Here is a 24,166-nt window from a genome sequence, read left to right on the forward strand (position 1 = left end):
ATGGTCTCGATCTCTTGACCTCGTGATCCACCCGCCTCGGCCTCCCAAAGTGCTGGGATTACAGGGTGAGCCACCGCGCCCGGCTGATGTATTTTATCTTTTTATGTCATGCCCTCATTGTTTGCTTATGGAAAGATCCTTACCTCCTGTCCTTCTGGATAAGGAGGAAAGGGGAGGGGCATCTGTGCTTTCTCCTGCTCCAGTTTAAAGACCTGAACTGATTGTAAAGTAACCTTAGAAATGGCAACTCACCTACTGTCACCAGAGAAGAGTTCACAGTAACCTCTCCTATGAAAAGAATTTAAGTTCTTGAATCACCAGTGCTTTTTCATCAACAGGTGTGGTATGGAAGGGAGCTTATAATGTATGATGGGAAAGATCACTGGTTCTGTGATTCTGTGACAGTTCAACGGACTTGGGTTCAGAACGAGTTCTGAAATAGTTTGCCCCTGCAGGAAAAGCAATACTGAATTATTTTAGTTCTTTAGGTTCATTCTTATAAACCACCGAATCTGAGAAGAGAGAGACAGAGTTATTAATTACCTCAATAACAGGACAAGTTATTTGAAATTACTTAATACTTGCTTTCTGCATAAAGGGCACACATTACCTTAATGTATGTGTGATGATATTACTCATCTTTCAACACTGTTTATTACTGAAGTACTGTTAAGGATGGTTCTGTTCACCAGAAATGTAGGTGCCGAAGAATCGTTTATTTGGGTTTTATTCCTTAGATCTAATTGTTTAGTTTTATGTTAGAGTTATAATTAATTAAAATATTAAATTCGCTTAACTTTAATATAATGGAGTCAAAATTTTAAATGTACCTGTGGATTTTTTTTTTTTTTTTGAGACAGGTTCTCACTCTGTCACTCAGGCTGGGCTGGAGTGCAGTGTTGTGATCTCAGCTCACCGCAACATCTGCCTCCCAGCCTTAAGCAATTCTCCTGCAACAGCCTCCTGAGTAGCCGGGATTACACGCGTGTGCCACCACATTGGGCTAATTTTTGTTTTTTTTTTTTTTTTTGGAGACGGAGTTTCGCTCTTGTTACCCAGGCTGGAGTGCAATGGCGCGATCTCGGCTCACCGCAACCTCCGCCTCCTGGGTTCAGGCAATTCTCCTGCCTCAGCCTCCTGAGTAGCTGGGATTACAGGCACACGCCACCATGCCCAGCTGATTTTTTTTTTTTTTTTTTGTATTTTTAGTAGAGACGGGGTTTCACCATGTTGACCAGGATGGTCTCGATCTCTTGACCTCGTGATCCACCCGCCTCGGCCTCCCAAAGTGCTGGGATTACAAGCGTGAGCCACCGCGCCCGGCCAATTTTTGTGTATTTAGTGGAGACGGGGTTTCGCCCTGTTGGCCAGGCTGGTCTCTAATTCCTGACCTCAAGTGATCCGCCTGCGATGGCCTCCCAAAGTGCTGGGATTACAGGCGTAAGCCACCGTACCCAGCCTCTGAGCCTGTGGATTTTTATGGTAGCTAGTGATTATTTTGCTCATAAACTTCTGGGGCAGAAGAAACCGTATCTTGTAGTGTATATTTATTTCTAAAGTTGATAGCTATTTATTAAATATTTAAATATTTTGGCTGGGCACTGTGGCTCATGCCTGTAATCCCAGCACTTTGGGATGCCAAGGCGGGTAGATCACCTGAGGTCGGGAGTTCAAGACCAGCCTGACCGACATGGAGAAACCTCATGTCTACTAAAAATACAAAATTAGCTGGGTGTGGTGGCACATGCCTGTAATCCCAGCTACTTGGGAGGCTGAGGCAGAATTGCTTGAACCTAGGGGGCGGAAGGTGCAGTGAGCAGAGACCTTGCCGTTGTACTCAAGTCTGGCAAGAAGAGCAAAACTCCATCTCCAAAAAACAAAAATAATAAAATAAATAAATATAAATATTTTAAAAATATATATTAAAATATTAAAACATGGATATAAAATATATTTATTTTATCTTAAAATATTTATGTTTAAATATAAAATTTAATTATAATATAAATACATTTTAAATATAAAATATATTTAAATATTTACAAACATTGAAACAGTATGCTCCCATATGCATACCCACTTACTTGTAAAATATGAAACTTTTGAAAAGCAAAGGGATGTTCTCATCTTGCTTGTCAGGACACTCATTAAGCTAGAGGGGAGAGAATGCGAGTCTGGGGTCCTATATCTGAAGCTACAGGTTCAGGGCACTCCAGCTAAACACAGCCGTATTTCTGCACTGAACTATATGAATATTCACACAAAGTGGGGATCAGAAGGACCATAGGTAACCTCATGTCAGTCCAGGCCAGCTTTTGTCACCAAGTGAGTCCATGCCAAATTTACAAAAAAACTGTCAGTTTTCAGAGTTTACTGGATTTCAGTATTTGTGGGCTTACGTATTTTTTTAAAAGATGTTTTGACTCCCTCTCTAGAATTTAAATGGCAATTCGCTCCTCTGCTGGTCATGTTCTCATGTTCTCTCATGTAGACATATGCCTGGCATAGTGACAGGTCTTATTTTTTTGGATGGATGGATGGATGGATGGATGAGCAGGCCGATGGAATATATGCTGGGAATTAGAGAGAAAACTGAAAACCACCTACTTGCTTCCTGGAAACTCTAAGATCAGCAAAGGAATTCTCATAGGAAAGAAATATAGCGGAAGACCCAGAATGAAGGGGGTGAAAGGGATGAGGGTAGGTGAAGGAAGAGTACGAAAAGGGCCAGAGAGAGACCCTCACAGGTCTAGAGGGAACTGGAGCCTGGGAAGCTCCAGACTGGCTTAGGATTCTAAGATCTTCTCTGCAGAAAACATCTATCCAGCTGCCTGCTGGGCACATCCACGTGGATTCTCATAAGCACCTTAAACTCAAGGTGGCCAAGCTGAGCCTGTCATAGTCCCTCCAAATCTACTCCCCCCAAAGCACCCCCCCAGCTCCTTAGTAAATATCAACTCAATTCTCCCCATTTTTCAGACCAAACCTTGACATTGTCCTTGACTACTCTCTCCCAAGGAAATCCTGTTGACTCCACCTTCAGTAGTTACCCACAACCTGACCATACCTTGCTACCTCCACTGCCAGCGCCTCTGATCCGAGCCCCTCTGGTCCAAGCTAGAAGCCCAGATGGTTCCACCACGGGTGCTCAGCAGTCTATCCTCAGCCCAGCAGCCAGATGGGGCCTGTTAACCCTGGGGGAGGGGTGTCATGTTAAATCTTATTTTATATTCCTCAGGTTGAAACCCTCTGATGGTTCTCATCTCACCTGGAGCAAAAGCCAGTCACCCCTGATTCTGCTTTCCACCAAGCCTAATACTCCTTTGACCTCATCAGGAACCTAGGTCCCTTCCCCTCACTGTAATTCCACCCTGCTGGGCCCCGCAAGCTCCTTCCACCTCTGCCTGGAAAGCCCTTTGCCCAGGTATTTGGAGGGCTGCCTCCCCGACTTTTTTCAGGCCTTTTCTCAAATGTCACTAGGCCACTCACTTGCGAATGGGTGCTCTCAGCTTCTTCCCTGCTTTCTCTCTCTCCTTAGCATTTATTCCTATTTAACACACCATAAGTTATAAATATGTATTTTATATTACCATCCTCTTGTTAAAATGTCTGCTCCGTAAGGGGAGGAACTTCTATCTGTTTTATTAATTTCTGTATCCTCAGGGCTGAGAATAATTTTAGTGCTGAGTAGGCAATTGAAAAATATTTGTGAAATGAATGAATAAATGGTTTCCTTGACACTTATGGGGAAAGCATATGTAGAAATGAAGAGTTGGGAGCTGCACCAGATGTGATGGCTCACACCAGCTACCTGGGAGGCTAGGGCAGCAGGATCGCTTGAGCCTAGGAGTTTGAGATTAGCCTGAGCAACATAGTGAGACCCTGTCCCTAAAAAAAAGTTTTTTTAAAATTAAGAATTGCTCATAGACACCTTAAGCTCTTATTGCCATCTCTGAGAGTCAGTAGAGCTCAAATTGGATGAACTTGGATGAATGGAGACAGGGGAAAGAGGAAAGGAAAATTGCAGGGTGCAGTAGTGCTGGGTGTTGTAGACCAGGGCTTTGGGGCATAGCAGAGAAAGGGTTAAATTGTGGCGCCACCGTTTATTAGCTTAGTGGCTCTGGGGCAAGGTTTGAAATCTGTGAAATTGATAATAATAGCTTGTGTGGTTGCTATATTAGAAATAATTTCTGTAAGCTGTTTAGCACAGGAGCTGGCGTCTAGTAGGTGCTCAGAGAAAAGTAACTGTTGTTGTTGTTATTATTATTAGACTGAAGCAAATAAGTAAGTGACCTGGGATGATGAGTTTTTTATTGTGGTTTCCTGGCCAGTACCAAATGCGAAGGAGGCTTTTAGTAAATACATCTGGCTTGATTGAGTGGTCAGGCCTTACGCTGTCTGTTTTAGGACAGGAGATGCCCTTGAATTAACCTAGAAACTCATGGTACTAATATGTCACTCTGTAAGCATAGGTGCTTTGTAAGAACAGACAACATGAGAAGTCGCTTGGAGTCCTACATCTTGGTTTCGGCATGGGCCCCTCTGAGATGACTCCCCAACATCACACTTATGATGGGCTTTGGGGAGTGGCCAGCTCTATAGATGAGAACATTTTAAAACTGGTTTCCCTTCTCTGTTATCACTGGCTCTTGGATGCCAACACATTCGGAGACTGGAATTGAGCCACTTGGAGCCGAGAACTGGCCTCGTCTTCGTGCCAGGACTTGAGTTGGGCCCTTAGGAGCAGACAGCCCGGCCTTGCTGCACCTCCGTTGTTTTTTCCTGAAAGTGCATTCCTGTTTTATGATACATAGGTCTTACGTGTTTCAAATCCTGTTGTATGCCCTGGCAATTCCTTACAATTTTTGATGTTTGTGAATTCCAAGACTTTCTAAATAAAAATACAGTTGACTTGCCACTGCCTGTAGATGATACATACAGCAGATAGATTTTAAATGCTGTCAATCAATTTACACCTGCTAGAGTCTGTGTTTTAAAGTGGAGTAAAAGCTGAAAAGCCATTACAAATATATAGAACTTACATGTAATGGTTCAAAATAGTGATTATTTGTCATTTATTATATGATGAAGCCCAGATGTGCTATATATGGTGAGCCTATTTTACTAAGGTCTCTGCAGTTATTTTGGACATGTGCACGCCTGTCTCCTGTGTTTGTGTATATGTTTGAGACGGGGGTGGGTGATTAATAATAAGAAACTTCTTTTTTTTTTTTTTTTTAAGAGATGAGGTCTTGCTCTGTTGTCCAGGCTGCAGTGCAGCCTCAAACTCCTGGGCTCAAGCAGTCCTCCTACCTCAGCGTCCCGAGTAGCTGAGATTATAGGTGTGAGCCACTGTGCCTGGCCATCAGAGGCTTCTTACATTTGAACTTGGCTGAACAATTGAACTGTAGAGACAACAAAGCAAGGCCGTGTGATGCTGACGGGGCTCCTGGTGTCCAGGAGTTTTTAAGGAGGTGAGACTGAAATGAGAAGGGGGAACCAGCACTGTAGGGTTCAGAAGGAAGAGCCTTCCCGGCAGGGGACAGCAAGTGCAAAGGTCCTGCAGTTGTGTGGCTGATGCCTGGCAAGCAAAGCAAGGAGAGGCAGAAGAGGCAGGGGCAACCTGCAGGGCGTTGGAGGCCATGGCAAAGTTTGGATGCTATTCTAAGTATAATAAACTGGATCATCGGTAGGGTTAACATCAGCCTGTAGCCGTCGTATCAAACCGTCCAGTCATTTACTGGAAGACCTGCTTTTCAGACTCCTGACATTTGTTCATCATTCATTCATACATTCTTCATTCATTCATCCTTCACTGATTTATTCGTTGCCTTCTTTGAGTAAAGTACTATCCTATCAGTTTACAAAGATCAAAGACCAACAAGGAAGAGGAGTCAGTATCAAATAGGCTTTGCTAGATGTTTCTACAGGGCACAGAGGGCAGACAGAGTGGGGAGGCCAGCTCTCCCTGGAGCTGAGGAAAGGTCTGAAAAGAGAGTGTGGACCTGAACTGCATCTTGAGAATGGTGTTCTGCAGGCAGCCGGTGGGGAGAGGGGTGTGGCCATGTTTTCAAGAACCTGCAAGCACTTTCTAGTGGTTGAGTGCAGGGTCCAGGAGAGATTAGGCTAGAGAGAAGGACGGAGGGCACTTTGGAGGGCCTTTGTCTAAGCAGGTATCAGCAAACTATGCCCATGGGCCAAATCCAGCCTGTGGCCTGTTTTTGTAAGTAAAGTTTTATTGGCACACAGCCACGCCCATTTCACTTCCATGTTGTCTATCTCTGGCTGCTTTTGCACAGCAAGGAGTATTTGCACGGTTGAGTATTTTAGAAAGAAACAGAATGTGACCCACAAAGCCTAAAATATTTCCTGTCCGGTCCTTTATAGGAAAAGTTTGTCAACCCCTGGCTAGACAAACAGGACTTGTCCCCTGGTGCTGGGCTGAGACGCTTGTGGCGATGCAGGTCTGTGATCAGACAGGCTTCTAGTAGATGCATCGGAAGGCTTGGAGTCTGGAGGTAGCAAATGCATAGGCGACTATTGCCATAGTCCAGGGGAAGGTGACAAGGGACTGCCCTAAATCAACAACCAAGGAGTGGTGAGGAAGACAGAGCTTTGAGGGTTTCTGGAGCTTCATGAAAGTCTGGGCACTCACTGTAGGGTGAAGGGAGGGAAGAGCCAAGTATTCCCAGGTGTCTGACTTTAGGGACTGGGCAGAACAGGACAGGTCAATGAGTTAGGGAACATGGAAGAAATTGGTTTGAAGGGGAGGGGGTTAATGAGTCCAGTTATGTGCTCGGAGAGTTTGAGTGGGACAGCTTTCCAGGAGGCAGCTAGGTTTTGGGGTCCGGAACTGAAGATTGGTTCAGGCTGGAGGTGAAGATTCGGGAGTATCAGCATATAATTGTTCATTTTGGTTGTGGAAATGGATAAGGTCACCCCAAAAAGAGGGTGGAGAGTAAGAAGAGAAGGCCAAGGACAGAGCCATAGAAATTCAAGGAGCAGGAAACCAAGAAGGAACCAACAGGGGAAGTTTGTTTTGATTTTGGTTTTAATTGTGGTAAAATAGACATAACATAAAATTTACCATTTTAACTGTGCTTAAGTGCACAATTCAGTGGCATTAAGTACATACACACTGTTGTGCAACCATCGCCACCATCATCTCCAAACGTTCTCGTCTTTGCAAACAAAAACTCCGTCCCCATTAAACACTAACTCCCATTTCCCCTGCCCAGGTCCTGGCACCATCATTCTACTGTGTGTCTCCATGAATCTGATGACTATTCCCCATATAAGTGGAATCATATAGTACTTGTGTTTCTGCGACTGGTTTATTCCATTTAGCACAGTGTCTTCAAGGCTCATCCATGCTGTAGCATGCATCAGGATTTCCTTACTTTTTAAGGCTAAAGAATATTCCATTGCATGGATATGCCACGTTGTGTTTACCCATTCATCCATGGATGAACACTTGGGTGGTTTCCACCTTTCAGACCATGCTAAGCAGAGATCTTGAAGGGACTCTTACATGGAGGGAGAACCTGGACAGAGGCTCAAAAGGCAGAGGAGGAAGTAACCTCATGAACTGAGCACCATGAAGAGTGAGATCCAGCGGCAACCAGAAAGATTAGATTTGCACAAACGCCGTGGGAAAAAGGATTGGGTCCCCACAGAAAGGCAGAAGGCTTGACCCATGAGCTCCTGTCTCCTGGAAAACTGTTGAAATTATACCAATGATATAGAAGTCCATTCCTAAAGCTGCAACAGCACTTAATTATGCTTTTTTAAAAAATGCAAACTGTTTATCTTTTAGAAACTTTGCCATGTTTCCAAGGATAGATTTCTGTCCAAAAGGTGATCTGTGGGGATAGGCCTTAGAAGTTGTTTCCAAAAAAATTACCAGCCCACAAAAATGTATGCGGGCTCCACCCAGGCCAATGGAAACCCAAAGAAAATAACACAAAGGTCTTTTTCCCACCTCTCCTGTCCTTCTCAGAATATGTACAGACAGATGTAGCCTGCCTTGAGAAAAAATATATTTGGAATTCCAGACCCACTGAAACCAGATTAAAGGATGTGCTTCTGGTTTTAAAAGGAACTATTCATTTTCTAGAAGAATTCACCCTACTAGGGACTTCAGAGAGGAGCTCTCTGGGGTCTCCATCCATTTATTCAGGAAATATTTGTGGGCTTGAAATACCAAACATCTGAGGAGCTTATAATTAGTTAAGCATTTACGTGTATTAATATATCATCACGTGGAAAGTTGAGAGGGGAGAAGGCACTAGACACATTTAAAATTGTTAGAAACCACTGGCAAGTGATATTCACACCCTAAGTTAAAAACAGAATATATTTCAGGAGGAAATCTTTTGTGTAAATCCTGGTATTTTTACCACAGACCCTTAAAATGACAGACGCAGGTGAGTAGAGATTATTTCTGGAAGTGTATATGATTCAATTAATTGCCAGCCTTGGTTCACACTGATGATTGTGCTCATCTGAGAGACTTAGCATGCAAAAGAAAAGACTTATCAATGTGCAGTTACTTAACGAACTGTGAGGTGGTAGAGTCAGCGTGGGCCGCAACATGGCGCCTCCCACCTAGACTTCCGGTCCGGAAACTTCCGCCTTCCTCCTATTTACATGGGCCTACACGAGCCCACTTCTCTTATTCTAGTTCTAGTAGCTGCCAGAGTCTTTCCTTCTTACTGGAAGTAGCCCTCCTCTCCTGTTACAGAGGCCTTCGGGTCACTGCCAAAGCCTGCTCCCTAATCACTTCCGAATTGTCTCCTTGCGGCTCCTTGCACAGACCTTGGGTTCCTTTGTCTCTGAATTCTTACTGATCTCTTCGTCTTCTCCCACTCACCTTGTCACGGCTCTTTGAGCTACAAGGCACTTTCTCACTACTTTTGTTAGCCAGACGGACAAACTGCTCCCTCCCCTTTGTTGTAACCACGAATTCAAGGCTTCCTTGAGGCCAGCGCCATCTCCCTTGTCGTTGCCTCCCTTTCACTACTCCAGATGAGCTTGCCATACTTTAAACCGGTCTTATACTTCCTTATCCCCTCTCTCTGGAATGTCATTTCTACTGAAGAAAGTCCTACTGCTCCCTCAAGACCTTTCTCTAATGCCCTCTTGCCATGGTATTAGAGATTTTCACTGGGGAGCTAAGTTGAAGAATATAAACTAAAGCTGGGTCTCTACCATGCACTATTGACATTTGGGGCCAGTTTATTCTTAGTTGGGGAGACTCCTCTGTCCACTCTAGGGTGTGGAGCAGCCTCCCAGGCCTCTGTCTGCCAAAAGCACACTCCCCCTTCCCCAAGTGGTGACAACCAACTATTTCCAGAGATTGCCAGATGTCCTGAGGTGGGAGCGAGGGTGAACAGAATTGCCCTCCCCTCCCCCGTTGGGGCCTGCTGGAGTAATCAACCAAAAGTGGCAAGGACTGCAGGCAAATTGTCCCAGCACTTAGATTTAGCATTGCAAGGCCGCTTCGACAGGTGGTAGTGATTTGTGTGTCTCATTTCCTATTTTTGATTGTGACAAGGTTCTGGAGGATAGAGACAGCTACCCCTGCCACAATTCCCACGGGCCATTTTACATATTTAACACACGAATGAGGGCTTCATATTTAACACATGAGTGAATGAAACACATGAGCCCAAGTGCTCTTCAGGACTGCGAGGCCTACATCAAAACGGTAACCTTCAGTTCTAACAACAACAACAAAAAAATCACGCACCCTGTGCCTGAAATCCAATAGCCTTCAAACTCCATGTTTTCAATTCAGTCTCAATTAACATTCCAGCTCTTTCAATATGTACTTTTCCTTAACTAAATCTCAAAAGAAATTTTAATCAAAGACCCCTACTGTTAATTAATTTCCCTTTTTACCCAGCCAAAATTGCAAATGAAGTTCTTTTCCAGAAAGTTCGGGCAGTGGGGGCAGTTTTCTAACAGAGCTGCTGCTGGGTCTCATTGCTAGGAGCAGAGTACACAGTGGAGAATGTGAAATGCCGATTTCTATGTCCCAGCCCATTGCAGTGGCTTGATTTGTCTCTTGTTTTGCTTTGGAACTTTGCAAAGATTTCACTCTGTTAAAAAGTCAATTTGGAACAAATATAGAGCTGTTTATGTCTATTAGAATTGTTTCAGCAACGAAATGTGGCACTCAGCATTTGTTGAACCAGTGAATTCTCCTTTTTGCTCTGAGGAAAGCAAGGTTATAGGGCAAGTTGTATTTTAACCCTTAGCTTTTTTTGTGGTTCAAACAATTTGTGAAAGATTTGAAAGCTCCAGACACTTGGGGTCACCCCAAGAAATCAGCCCTGGGCCACAAGCAGTGGCAGAGGAAGCAATTACAGAGAATTAACAAGAGTTACATAAAATTTACTCACTTTGTAGGCAAATATTTCTAACCTTGGCTGCCTTTCTTAAAGATCTGTTTCCCCAGCTTTGTTCTCCAGCTCAAAAGCATTTCCCAACACCTGGATCTGCTACCACTGGGCAGAGGACTGCCAAAGCAGAGTCCTCTTTTTTTCCAGTTCTTTTTTAGGCCTTCTCGTAGGCTGAGGAGAAAGTCTCTCGTGGGTGTTAAGGTATCTTTAACCCCTCTCTAAGAGTCTTGACCTCTCCTGTTTAATGAAGAACAGACTTCAAAACTCAAGAACTGAGTTAAAGAAAAGTAGCAAATGGTAGTATTGGTGGTCCTGGAATGTGCTAAAACCAACAAAGAGACACTGACTCAAGATCATTGCCCAGGTGGCTCTGATGAACTTGATGAAATTGCATCTCGCTGAAGTCTCTCTTTATCTTGCAGCCTCTTCACAGGTGTTATTATCAGCCAAGCACCTGCTGCATTGCCACCGTGCTGGGAGAGCCCCCATTTTCAAGTTCTCACAGTGTAGCCCCGAATTTCTAGTTAGACTAGTGACAGTTCTCATCAGGAAGAGAGATCGTTTTTAATGCAGGTCAAAATAAAAACCACTTACAGAGGCAGGGATAAGCTTCATGGGTAGCAAAGTTCTTAATTGTTTGCAAATAGACACTCTGAAATAATTATACATTTAGTTGTCTGGCTACAAAGGTCATAATAAATAATGTGTGACATCATTTATCGAGTTATTTGCCTTCTCTGATCTATTTAAGAATGCTCAGTGCTGTGTAATAGCATTTTTGATTCTTGTATAAAAACAAAGAAGGAGGGTTTTTCAAGAACAGCGGAGAGTGGTATGTTGGCCACAGAATCAAGCAAATGGGCAGAAAGTCAGTCCAGAGTAGCCAGACCTTAAAAGCAGCGCCTGTTAGATCACAAGGTTATGTCTTCAAAATAAAGAGAATCTGGCATGGTGACTCATGCCTGTAATCCCAACACTTCGGGAGGCTGAGACAGGAGGATAGCTTGAGGCCAGGAATTCAAGGCCAGCTTCAACAACATAACAAGACTCTATGTCTCCGCACACATAAAAAATTAGCTGGGTCTGGTGGTGCACACTTGAAGTCCCAGCTACTTGGGAGGCTGAGGTGGAAGGATCACTTGAGCCCAGGAGTTGGAGGCTGTAGTGAGCCATGTTCACACCACTGCACTCCAGCCTGGGTGCTGGCGCAAGACCTGTCTCTAAAATAATAATAATAAATTAATAACAGGCCGGGCATGGTGGCTCACACCTGTAATTCCAGCACTTTGGGAGGCCGAGGCGGGTGGATCATGAGATCAGGAGTTCAAGACCAGCCTGGCTAACATGGTAAAACCCCATCTCTACTAAAAATACAAAAATTAGCCTGGCATGGTGGTGAGTGCCTGTAATCCCAGCTGCTCTGGAGGCTGAGGCAGAGAATTGCTTGAACCCAGGAGGCAGAGGTTGCAGTGAGCCGAGATCACGCCACTGCACTCCTGCCTGGGTGACAGAGCGAGATTCTGTCTCAAAAATATAAATAAATAAGAGTTGCCCTGATATTATCCATGAGCACCTACTATGTGCCTGGTGCGTTACACGTGTTCTAATCCTTGCAAAAGCCTGGCAGAATTGGAACGATAATCACACCCTCAGAAGGGTAAAGATGTTTTAATGCACGTCTCAGTCTCTTGGGCAGGTAGCTGAGGAATCTTTCCTGCAGCTAAACTCCACTCAGAGTTTTTTGCTTCAGAAAGCGCTGGGCCCAGGGTCCAGGAAGAAAGGCAAGGCCCCAAAAGAAAGAGACATGTGTGGCCATTGGATCCCCACCTGGGCACCCTGCTCTTGCCGGAAACCTGAGTAGCGTGGACCCCTCGTTCTTCCTCCCGGGGTCTAGTCCGAGACTACAGATGGAGGTGTCTCCTCTGTTGCCCAGTGTTAAAGTCTGGGTCTTCTCCCCACTCTCCTTCACCTCCACTAACCCACTGCCCTCTTTTCTCCTCGCTACTTCCCATAGGTCCCACCACCCAAATTGGTCTTGTATTGATTCTTTCCTTTCTATTTCTGATTTTACTGTTCTAATTCAGACCCTCTAATTCAGTACTGTTAAAGTAAACTTCTGATTTCTTCCTTTAGATGAAGCGTATGGCGTGGGTCCTCTTGTTCCGTGTTCTTCCAAATCTGCTGCTTCTAGCTGCCCTCAGCAATGGCCTTAAGCCGGTGGGGGACCCTGGGAGGGGAGAGCACATGATATTGTGAAACATCGTGGAATACCATGAGTGCATTGAATTAAATCATGTGAACTCAGAACATTTTATTAATGCAATGTGATTAAATTATAAGAAATGAGAGTATACAGTATCAACTATGAGCATCCATTCTTTGAAAGTGCTGTTGGTTGGGCGAGACAGGCTGGCACAGGGCTTCCCATGGTGTGGAACCTGCAGGTATCCCACTATTTTTTGTTTCGTTTTTTGCTTCTCTTCATTAGCAGGTAAGAGGAAACCTCTACCAAGGCTTGAAGAAATATTTACAGGAGAAATGTTTTAAATTCGAGGATCCTAGCCAATAAATATTCCTGCAGATTGGCACAAATGCCATTATTTTATTTGAGCAGTGTCTTTATTTCATTTGAGCAAAGAAGGCTCACAGGATGTTTTAGTGTTCCAAGGAAGCCCGGATCAGCAAACATTCTCCATAAAGAGCTGGATAGTAAATGTTTTAGCTTCCGCGGCCCAGATGGCCGCTATCTCACCTACTCAGCTCTCCCGATGGAGCTCGAAAGCAGATGTAGACGACATGTGAGCGCTTGGGCATGGCTCTGTGCCAGTCAAACTTTATTTATGGACGCTGAAATGTGAATTTCCTATAATTTTCATGCGTCACAAAATATTTTGATTTTAGTTTTTTTCTAACCACTTCAAAATGTAAAAGCCATCCTTAACTCATGGACCATACACAAACAGGCTAGTGGCTGGGCCAGATTTGGGCGGTGGGTGGTAGTTTCCTGACTCTTGCCCCTATTGTGGAGTCCAGGGGCTCTGACCCGCATTTGTAGACTTTCTCCAAGTGGCCCAGCCTGTTTTCCCCTTTATTCCCCAAGCTCCAACCAGCTTGGTCTCTTGACCCCTTCCCCGCGCCACACACTCTCCCCTTATCTATACCTCTGCCTGATTTTCCCCACCCCACCTCCAGCAGGGTCCAGGACTGAATGCTGCGCAGATTCCCCTGCTCCGCTGTTTATGGTACCCTGTTCCCTCTGGAGTCTACACGTGTCACCTTTTGCCACGTAAAAAATGATCTGTGTATGTCTCCTTTTCTTTTTCTCCCCATCCATGCAAAACCCTTGAGGAAAGAGACCTTGTCCAACTGTATTTGTGGACACCAAATCAAGTAATTATTTGTCAAAATTACGAGTTCTTACTAGATAAAGATCACATCTACATCTAAAGAATTATTTTGCTTACTTTCTTTTTTTATCAGTTGAAATTTTATTAATTAGTAATATATGGTAGGACTGGTTTACAAATTGTGTGTGGCAATGGTAACAAAAGTGGCAGGAAGGAACTCGGCCCACATTCAACATGTCTAATAAATAAAGCTTAGTGATTCATTAAATATTAATACTGTGAAGGATCTAAAGTTCCAATATGTCCAGAGATCTTAAACTGATCTCTTTCAGATAAGCCAAATATTCTAGATAAGTAAGAAACTGCATGCTAATACAATACTTTAAATGAATTACGTTGGAAAATTAATGGTTTCACTGTGTGCAAAGTTGCATGAATCCAAAATATGATATGGTCTCCAATAATGATAGAAAATATTAGTCTACCATTTTTCTTTCTTTTTTTTTTTTTTTTTTTTTTTGAGACGGAGTTTCACTCATGTTACCCAGGCTGGAGTGCAATGGCGCGATCTCGGCTCACCGCAACCTCCGCCTCCTGGGTTCAGGCAATTCTCCTGCCTCAGCATCCTGAGTAGCTGGGATTACAGGCACGCACCACCATGCCCAGCTAATTTTTTGTGTTTTTAGTAGAGACGGGGTTTCACCATGTTGACCAGGATGGTCTCGATCTCTTGACCTCGTGATCCACCCGCCTCGGCCTCCCAAAGTGCTGGGATTACAGGCTTGAGCCACCGCGCCCGGCCTAGTCTACCATTTTTCTATCATTTTGGCTGCTCTTTATATCTTCAAATGTGTTTCATAACTAGGGTACATATCCACACACTAGTAAGTTTACAAAACATTGGAAATATGGTCCATTTTCTTGCAATTATGTTAATAATGTGGTTATTTAATAATGTACTTTTATATGAAATGATGTATTAACATATTTAGATTTTTTATATAAAAAATAAGTCTTCCAGTTCTTTACTTGATCTCAGTAATCAGTCTTGCATTTGGGTCTCAGAAATAATGGTCATTTCTGTCATGCAGTCTTGAGGCATTTTGCTTACTTTCTAGTAAAATAGGCTCTCTTAAGGTATTTGCGAATTCTTAAACTTATCCTCAGATGATTTACTCTAAGGGTTTTCTGGATCATTACTGGCCAATACGGAAATGTAACACAAGCCACATGTGAAATTTGCAATTTTCTAGTAGTCGCATTTTAAAAAGTAAAAAGAGACAAGTGAAAGTAATTTAATAATACATTTTATCCAATGCACTGTGTTGAAAATATTCATTTCAATATATGATCAATATGAAAAAATATTGTTGAGATATTTCACATTCTTTTTTGTGTGCTGAGTCTTAGAAATCTCGGGACCAGGGCCGGGCGCGGTGGCTCAAGCCTGTAATCCCAGCACTTTGGGAGGCCGAGGCGGGTGGATCACGAGGTCAAGAGATCGAGACCATCCTGGTCAACATGGTGAAACCCCGTCTCTACTAAAACTACAAAAAATGAGCTGGGCATGGTGGCGTGTGCCTGTAATCCCAGCTACTCAGGATGCTGAGGCAGGAGAATTGCCTGAACCCAGGAGGCGGAGGTTGCGGTGAGCCAAGATCGCGCCATTGCACTCCAGCCTGGGCAACAAGAGCGAAACTCCGTCTCAAAAAAAAAAAAAAAGAAATCTCGGGACCAGCCCCGTGTCAGGCGCTCAGCAGCCACATGTGGCCCTCGCTTCTACACCAACTGCACAGGAAAGGTGTGAAGTCAAGGCGGGCACAAGTTGTCAGTGAACTCTTCTTTTTAAAAGGCGACCACTATATTGGCAACTTACTCTGCCGTGCAGATACTTCATAGCCTGAGAACTTAAGGTCACTCACAGAGTCTGAGTGGCGTGGGTCCACCTGACCTCCGTGTTGTCCATTTTCTAAAGTGACCATCGCTGGACTTTGTATCACAGGTGATGCCCTCCAAGCCATTTCAGTGCTCTGTCCCCTGAAATCCCTAGTGACCATTTCAGGACTTGGGTTCCTATGTGTAGTCCCATAATTCTGACTGTTTCTCTTTTACATTATATAAACCTTACCTTTCATCGTAAAAAAAAAAAAATATATCCAAATGGTACAAAAGAGAAACAGAGCCTCTGGCTTCTTCCTCCTCTCTCCTCTGCTCCTGCCACCACTAAGAAAAGTTTGGTGTGGATGCTTTCAGATATTTCACAGGCCTATAAAATGTACACACCAATTCTTTATTATTTTTTGCATTGAGATGTAATTCACATGCCATAGAATTCATGCTTTTAATGTGTACAATTTGGTGGCTTTTAGTATATGCTCAAGTTTATGCAGCCATCACCAGCATCTAATTACAGAGTCATCGGCCCAAAAAGACACCTTGTCCCCATTAAGCAGAGACTCCCCACCTCCTTCCCCAGCTCCTGGTAGCCACTAAGCCACTCTCTATCTTTGTGGATTTGCCCATTCTGGAAACTTCATGAAAGTGGAATCATATAGTAAGTAGTCTTTTGCGAGTGGCTATTTTAGCATGACGTTCTCGAGGTTCATTGACCTTGTACCTGTATCTTTCCCTATCACTCACTATTTGCGTTTGTGCTTCATTCTTTCTACATAACAGTCTGATACTCCACTGTACAGACCTGTCCTAGGTACTTACTTAACTTTTTTTTTTTTTTTTTTGGCGACAGAGTCTCACTCTGTCTCTCTGGCTGGAGTGCAGTGGCGCCATCTCGGCTCACTGCAACCTCTGCCTCCCGGGTTCATGCGACTCTCCTGCCTCAGCCTCCTGAGTAGCTGGGATTACAAGCGCACACCACCACACCCGACTAATTTTTTGTATTTTTAGTAGAAACGGGGTTTCACCATGCTGGCTGGACTGGTCTTGAACTCGTGACCTCGTGATCCGCCCACCTGAGCCGCCCAAAGTGCTGGGATCACAGGCAGCACTGTGCACGGCCTTTTTTTTTTTTTTTGGAGACAGAGTCTCAGTCTGTCACCCAGGCTGGAGTGCAGTGGTGCAATCTTCGCTCCCTGCAGTCTCTGCCTCCTGGGTTCAAGCGATTCTCCTGCCTCAGACTCCCAAGTAGCTGGGATTACAGGTGCCCACCACCACACCTGGCTACTTTTTTGTATTTTAGTGGAGACGAGGTTTCACCATGTTGGCCAGGCTGGTCTCGAACTCCTGAGCTCAGGCAATCTGCAGGTGTGAGCCCCCATGCCTGGCCTTAGCCTTTATTCAGAGGCATTTTGGTTATACCTTCTACTTTACCACCAATGCTGCAGTAAGCACCCGTGTCCAAATATATTTGTGTACACGTGTGAGATGTCTGCGTACTCTCGGGAGGGAAATCGCTGAGGGCTTCCTCCCCTGGGCGTTAGCTTCCCGCCACTTAATCCACACTCCATTCCTACTGCAAAGGTGACTTTCCACTTTTGTCCTTTTCTGAAACTGCACCACCTCCAGCAGGACGGGAGCCACCTCCTCCCCTCCCCGACATCACAGGGCCTTTGTCATCACATGCATGTCCTTTGTCCTAAGTCCCCATCCCACTCATTGTCTCCAAGGCCAACACAGACTCTACTTTCTTAACATTCCAGAGTGGTAGGTCCCAGACTCTTTGACAGCCTGGTGAAAACTTGTGTACCCACCTCCCAGGAAAATGCACACTGAACTCATCCACAGTGTTCTGTAGGCCACTTAGGGCGTGCTCAGACCCCCTGGCAGCCTCTCCCTGCCCCGGCCCCTCCTCTGGAACGTGTTCCCTGTCAGCTTGGCTCTGCCTGTCCCACAGCCCACGTGTAACTGACTCAGCCTCATTCTGTCACCGTGAGCTGTGCCCATGCTTGCGTGTGCCTCTCGGGGAGGCCTGGCTGCTGGGCAGGTTTGCACAGCCACAAGTTCACGCTTGTCACCCTTGACTCCTGTGAGGACTCAGAGCCTAGCAACAGCGTGCCCCGCCCCTCTGAATTCCCTCCGGACGCGTGGCTGTAAACTCTGCTACCTTTATTCTTCACCAGAGCATTTATTCTGCTGCCTTCCCAATGGAGGACCTTCCAGCAGCCCAGGGTGCAGCTTGCCGGGCCACCCTCCGCCCCTGAGCTGCTTCCTTGGGTCATTGACGCCCTGATGACATGGCCCCGGTTTAGGGACTTGAGCCCCTGCTCTCTCCAGCCCCAGGAGGGAGCTCAGTTATGCAGTCACTAGATCCTGTTCTTGAACCCCTTTCTTGCTGTTGTAGTTGGCTTCTTATTATGGTACAAATTCTTTCTCTTGAACTCCACGCAAACAATTTAAAACCAGAATTCCTGTGATCTAATCCTGGATAAAGTTATTCATTCTTAATCTGAGCTTTCCTCCCATTTTAAATTCGGTGAGTCATGTTTTTCTTTTTTAATATCCTTTAAGATTTCCGAGACTCCAACCTCCACAGGTTTCCTTTCTTTTCTTCCCCTGAATGTAGAATCTTCTAGAAACTCCCTGCTCCTTTATTCTCCAGGGTTAATGTTCACGGAGGGCTTGGCCCAGAAAGTCTCCAGTTCTGACTCCCAAACTGGGATGTAGTCTCATTTCAGACTCCTGATTGTAAAATGCCGACCTCCCGCAGTTCGTTCCTCATTCGGTCTCGGCTTCTTCTGTTGACGGGCCTCATCTAAACATGTTTTGCCAGCTTAGACTCAGCATTTCTGAAACACACTTCCCCACACCTATTTCCCTCCCTGTCACTCGAGATTTTCTCAAAGTCTCTTAGGGATAGTGTTCAATGGATATTTGTTACTGAGATTCATTTCTGAAAATGTTCAAATTGTACTTTGTAAGTTGCTATGCCTAATTTTCTTGTAATTATGGGAAAATCACATTTTACTTCTCCCAAGGGGAAGAATCCAGGAATGCTTTTTATCTTTATATCATTGTTTCTCTTCATGGCTGGCATTTGCTAGCACTCAGTGTCATCATCCTTTTTCTTTTTTTTTTTTTGAGACGGAGTTTCACTCATGTTACCCAGGCTGGAGTGCAATGGCGCGATCTCGGCTCACCGCAACCTCCGCCTCCCGGGTTCAGGCAATTCTCCTGCCTCAGCCTCCTGAGTAGCTGGGATTACAGGCACGTACCACCATGCCCAGCTAATTTTTTGTAGTTTTAGTAGAGACGGGGTTTCACCATGTTGACCAGGATGGTCTCGATCTCTTGACCTTGTGATCCACCTGCCTCGGCCTCCCAAAGTGCTGGGATTACAGGCTTGAGCCACTGCGCCCGGCCTCATCATCCTTTTTCAATTGAGATAGAATTCACCTTTTTTTTGAGATAGGGTCTTGCTTTGTGTCACCCAGACTGTAGTGCAGTGGTGCGATTATGGCTCACTGCAGCCTCCACCTCCTGAGTTGGGAGTACAGGTGCACACCACCATGCCTGGCTAATTTTTGTAGAGACAGGGTCTCACTGTGTTGCCCAGTCTGGTCTCGAACTCCTGGCTTCAAGCTATCCCCAGCCTCAGCCTCCCAAAGTGCTGGGTTTACAGGCATGCTCCACCACACCCAGCCCAAAATTCACCATTTTAACCACTTTTAAGTGGTTTTCATTTGGTGGATTTTAGGATTTTCACAGTGTTGTGAAGCCATCATCACTCTTTAATTCCAGAACATTCCGTCACCGTGAAAAGAAATTCCACATCTGTTAGAAGTCAATCTCAATCCCCCACTCCTCAGCCCCTGGCAAACACCAGTCTACTTTCCATCTATGTGGGTTTTTCTATTCTGAATATTTCCTATAAATAGAATCATACAATATGTGACCTTTTGTGACTGGCTTCTTTCACTTGTGTGTGTGTGTGTAATATATACATATATACATATATATATATATATATATATAGAGAGAGAGAGAGAGAGAGAGCACTGGAAGATTAGATAATATTGTTTTGAAATTCCTCCACATCGTAGCCTGGGTCAGAGCTTCATTCTTTTTCACGGCTGAATAATACTCTGCTGCACAGACAGGCCACATCTGTTTATGCATTAATCCCTTTGTGGACATTTGGGTTGTTTCTGCCTTTTGACTATTACAAATAGTGCTGCTACGAATATTTGTGGACAAGCTTTTGCCTGGACATACAGCTTCATTTCTTCGGGGAATATACCTAGGAGCGGAGTTGCCGAGTCATATGGTAACTGCAGGTTTACTGCCACACTGTCCTCTGGCTGGAGCGGAGTTGCCGAGTCATATGGTAACTGCAGGTAACTGCCACACTGTCCTCTGGCTGGAGCGGAGTTGCCGAGTCATATGGTAACTGCAGGTAACTGCCAAACTGTCCTGTCGCATTCCCACTGGCAGTGAGTGAGGGCTCCAGTTCTCCACATCCTCACCAGCACATGTATTTTTCCTTGTTTTTACTGTAACTAACCTAGTAGGTGTGAAGTGGCATTTCATTGTGGTTCTCATTTGCATTTCTCTAATGACTAATGATGCTGAGCCTCTTCTGATGTGCTTATTGGCTGTCTGTAGATCTTCTTTGGAGAAATGCGGGGTTTTTTTTGTTTTTTTTTGAGATGAAGTCTTGCTCTGTTGCCCAGGCTAGAGTGCAATGGCACGATCTCGGCTCACTGCAACCTCACCTGGCTGACAAATGTATATTCAAAGGTGTTATCTGGGCTGGCACGGTGGCTCATGCCTGTAACCTCAACACTTTGGGAGGCTGAGGCAGGAAGATCGCTTGAGCTCAGGAGTTCGAGACCAGCCTGGGCAACATGGTAAAATCCTGTCTCTATAAAAAATACAAAATACAAAAATAGCCAGGTGTGGTGGCGTGTGCCTCTGGTCCCAACTACTCCAGAGGGTGAGGTGGGAGGATCTCTTGAGCCTGGGATGTTGAGGCTGCAGTGAACCTTGTTCTTGCCACTGCACTCCAGCCTGGGTGACAAAAGCAATACCCTGTCTCCAAACAAACAAGCAAACAAACAATCCAAAGATGTTATCTTGTATAATAATTTTCTCTAATCTGCAAGTTTCTCCTCCTCTGTGAAACTCCCAAAGACCCTGAATCATGAAGGTCCTGAGTGCATGTAAGAGCTACACAGGGTGAGGGGCGGGGGAAGGAGGGCGTGGGTTCATTCAGGCTGCTACAGCAAAAACAGTACAGACTGGCGGCTTATAAATAGCAGGAATGGATGCTGTCAGTGCTGGAGAGTGGGAAGTTCAAGGCACTGGCAGATTTGGTGTCTGGGGAGGGCCTGCTTTCCGGTTGTTTCTGCCTTCCAGCTGTGTCCTTACGTGGTGGAAGGGGCAGGGGAGGTCTCTGGGGCCTCTTTTGCTAGGACCCTAATCCTACTCCTGAGGGCCCCATGCATGACCTAATCACCTCCCAAAGGCCCCATCTCCAGATGCCATCATACTGGGGGTTAGGTTTCAACATGTGAGTTTTGGGAGTACATAAACATTCCACCCACAGCAGAGGGTCAGGATCCATAGGACATGAGGGCTGTCCCCACCCCCTTCCCTGCGGCATTGCTCTAGGTCCTGCCCGTGTACACGCCCTTTTCAGAGACTGCCCCAAACCCCATATCCTCCGCCTCTGAGATGGAGACATGACAGGAATGTTGGTCTTCACCCCCAGAGTGTCCTTGACCTGCTGGACACAGATTTCTAGAATGGTATTTGTCATTACATGGGCCATTTGATACCTGCCCATTTATTTATTTGGAGTTATTTTAGGCTCTCTTTTAAAGACATGAATCCAAACATCTGAGTCTAATACAGAGTGGGCAAACCAGCCTGGGGGCTAAATCCAAGTCACTGCCTGTTTTTGTACAGCCCATGAGCTAAGAATGCTTTTTTCTCCCTACATTTTTAAGTAGTTGGAAAAAATCAAAAGAAGAATATTTTAGAACTTACAAAATTATCTGAAATTCACATTCTAGTGTCCATAAATTGTGCTGACTTCAGCAGCAAATATTCTAAAATTGGGACCATAATAAAGTTTTATTGGCACACAGCCACAATCATTTCACCCCACAGTGGATGGAGTTGAGTCATCTTGACAGAGAGCGCCTGACCTGCAAAACCTAAAATATTTGCTGTTGCGCACTTGACACGGAAGGCCTGCCAAGCCCTGGCCTAATGCACATTACGTGGCTGTATGTGACTGACACTCGTGTCTGTGAATGTGATGCTGATTTTGAGGTTTATAAAACCCCTTAGACTCTTCAATGGTGTTTAACATCATATTTTTGCTTCCTTTAAGGGAGAGAGGAATAATGTTTACTTTGTTGTCTTCTCCTGCTTGTTGAAATTAAAGAAGAGTCTGGCCACATCCATCTTGCAGGATGAATTTTGTTGCCTTCTTATACCTAGGAGCATGTTTTTAAAACGCGGTAGTGCCCTGGCCTTTCTCTGTGGCATTCTTCTTTGTCTTTCAGGCCCTGGCCAGCCTGGGTTAGGGCTGGAGCAGCACTCCGGGCTGGGAAGGGCTCTGTACTCAAGGGGCATTGATTCCTCTGTGCTCTGGTCTCTGACTCACCAACACGCAGCTCTTGGTGTCTGTCCCTTGAGGACTCTGGCTGCTTCCTGACGGGTTGGGCCAGTTCTGGAAGTGGATATTCGGCTTATGGCAGCCAGGAGTGGCTTCTGAAATTAATTACTGCTCTAGATGATGATGTAAGGAGTGAGGCTCCTGGGGAGAAACTGCCCATGCAGAAAAACCCAGCACCTGTAACCCGTCGTCTTCCTGTTGGAACACTGTTCACCTAAGAGCTGAGAATATGTCGTGGATAATCAACAAGGAAAATCATCTCTGTTGAGCTGTCAGAAAGCTATTTGCATGGTATCAGCCCTTTCACGTGGAGCTGAAACCTCATGAAAATAAATTTTGCGCATCCGAATCTTTTGTTGGAGCTGGATTTTTTAGAGTTAAGACATTGCTGGCAATGACTGACAGAGTCCAGGGAGAGGCTAGAATTGGAATGGGGCTTCGCTGGGGTGAGAAAGTTAGTGGAGACTTGCCTTAACGCCTGGCCATGGAACTGATCAAGGTCGGTGACTAGATGTGGTAAATCAGGGGGGCTTCCTTGGGTTGGATGTGTGGACACTAGAAAAAGCCACACTTCTCTTTAAGCCCCTTTACCCGCCTCTGGCAGTTATGTCTCTCCTGGGCTTCCTCCGATCCTCGTTCCTCAAATTTCTGGACTTGGTGGCCTGTGGGTTAATTAAGTGTTCTTTGAAGGCAGAGCCGATTATTAGCACAGTCCCTTCCTGATCGGTTTGACTTCCTAGATACAGGGTGGTGGGAGGGAGGAAGAGCCACCTGGACTGTGGCTCCCTGCTGGAGACAGTTGTGCGTCTCAGTTCACCCTGTGAAGGTCATGCCTGACGCCCTGTCTGTCATGAGTCTGTCTCGGCAGCTTGTGACTTGTGACCCGCGGCCACCATCTGCCCCGCTCAGTCCCCGCCCAGGAAGTGAACTGATTTTGCCACTTTCTTCTAAAGACCGCAGATCTGCCTGGTTTCTACAACATATCTCGTCTGAACTGGAGTCCTCAAATTTGTGAACCTAAGTTTTAAAAGATTTAAAAAAAATAAAAAAGACACACTGCTATAGCCCAGTGGTTTTTAATATTTCATCAGTCTGGATGTCTTTCACAATCTGCCCAACACTGGGAATTTCTCCTGAGAAAAACAGACGTGGAAGGGCAAAAATTACATGACAATCTACATTAGTAGTAAAGAGAAAAGGCAGAGGTGCCCATGTGATATTTGTATCTCTGTAGAGTGGTGTGGTCAGAACAGACAAATTCCTTTTACATATAATAGTAACAAGTGTGACCAGGCACGGTGGCTCATGCTTGTAATCCCAGCAATTTGGGAGGTTGAAATGGGTGGATCACCTGAGGTCAAAAGTTCGGGACCAGCCTAGCCAACATGGTGAAATCCTGTCTCTACTAAAAATACAAACATTAGCTGGGCGTGGTGGTGCACGCTTGTAATCTCACTGACTCGGGAGGCTGAGGCAGGAGAATCGCTTGAACCCAGGAGGTGGAGGTTGCCGTGAGCCAAGATTGTGCCACTGCACTCCAGCCTGGGTGACAGAGTGAGACCTTGTCTCAAATTAAAAAATAAAAAAAAGAAAAAACCAAAAAAACAAAACAGTAAGGAAATGTATCATTGAAAACAGGAATGAGCAGTATGCATGGATGCATCCACTACTGTCAAAGTGGAAACACAGAAGTCATCTAATTCCTGTCAGCTTCTTTTGCGGTTCACTTTTAGAGTGCCCTTTCCAGCAAGATTAGATTCTCGTGTGTTATTATTTAACTTTAATTACTTGTTTATAATATAGTCATGTCATGCATAACATTTCTGTCAATA

The 24,166-nt window shown here is 45.0% G+C and overlaps 1 protein-coding gene across 5 annotated transcripts in view; it reads left to right on the forward strand.

Annotated features, from left to right (window-relative positions):
• RFX2 (regulatory factor X2) overlaps positions 1-24,166 on the forward strand; it is a 121,166-nt gene that overhangs the window by 2,229 nt on the left and 94,771 nt on the right. Inside the window, exon 1 of one of the 5 annotated variants that reach the window (XM_032252106.1) lies at positions 13,616-13,692. The exons of the other annotated variants lie outside the window; for them this stretch is intronic. The gene's annotated coding sequence lies outside the window, so the exon portion shown is untranslated. Of the gene's footprint in view, positions 1-13,615; positions 13,693-24,166 lie in introns of those variants that run through there. 5 annotated transcript variants of the gene reach the window in all.

This window comes from Sapajus apella, unplaced genomic scaffold, assembly GCF_009761245.1.
Source record: "Sapajus apella isolate SASKATOON/1434 unplaced genomic scaffold, GSC_monkey_1.0 scaffold77, whole genome shotgun sequence".
NCBI classification, from domain to species: domain Eukaryota; kingdom Metazoa; phylum Chordata; class Mammalia; order Primates; family Cebidae; genus Sapajus; species Sapajus apella.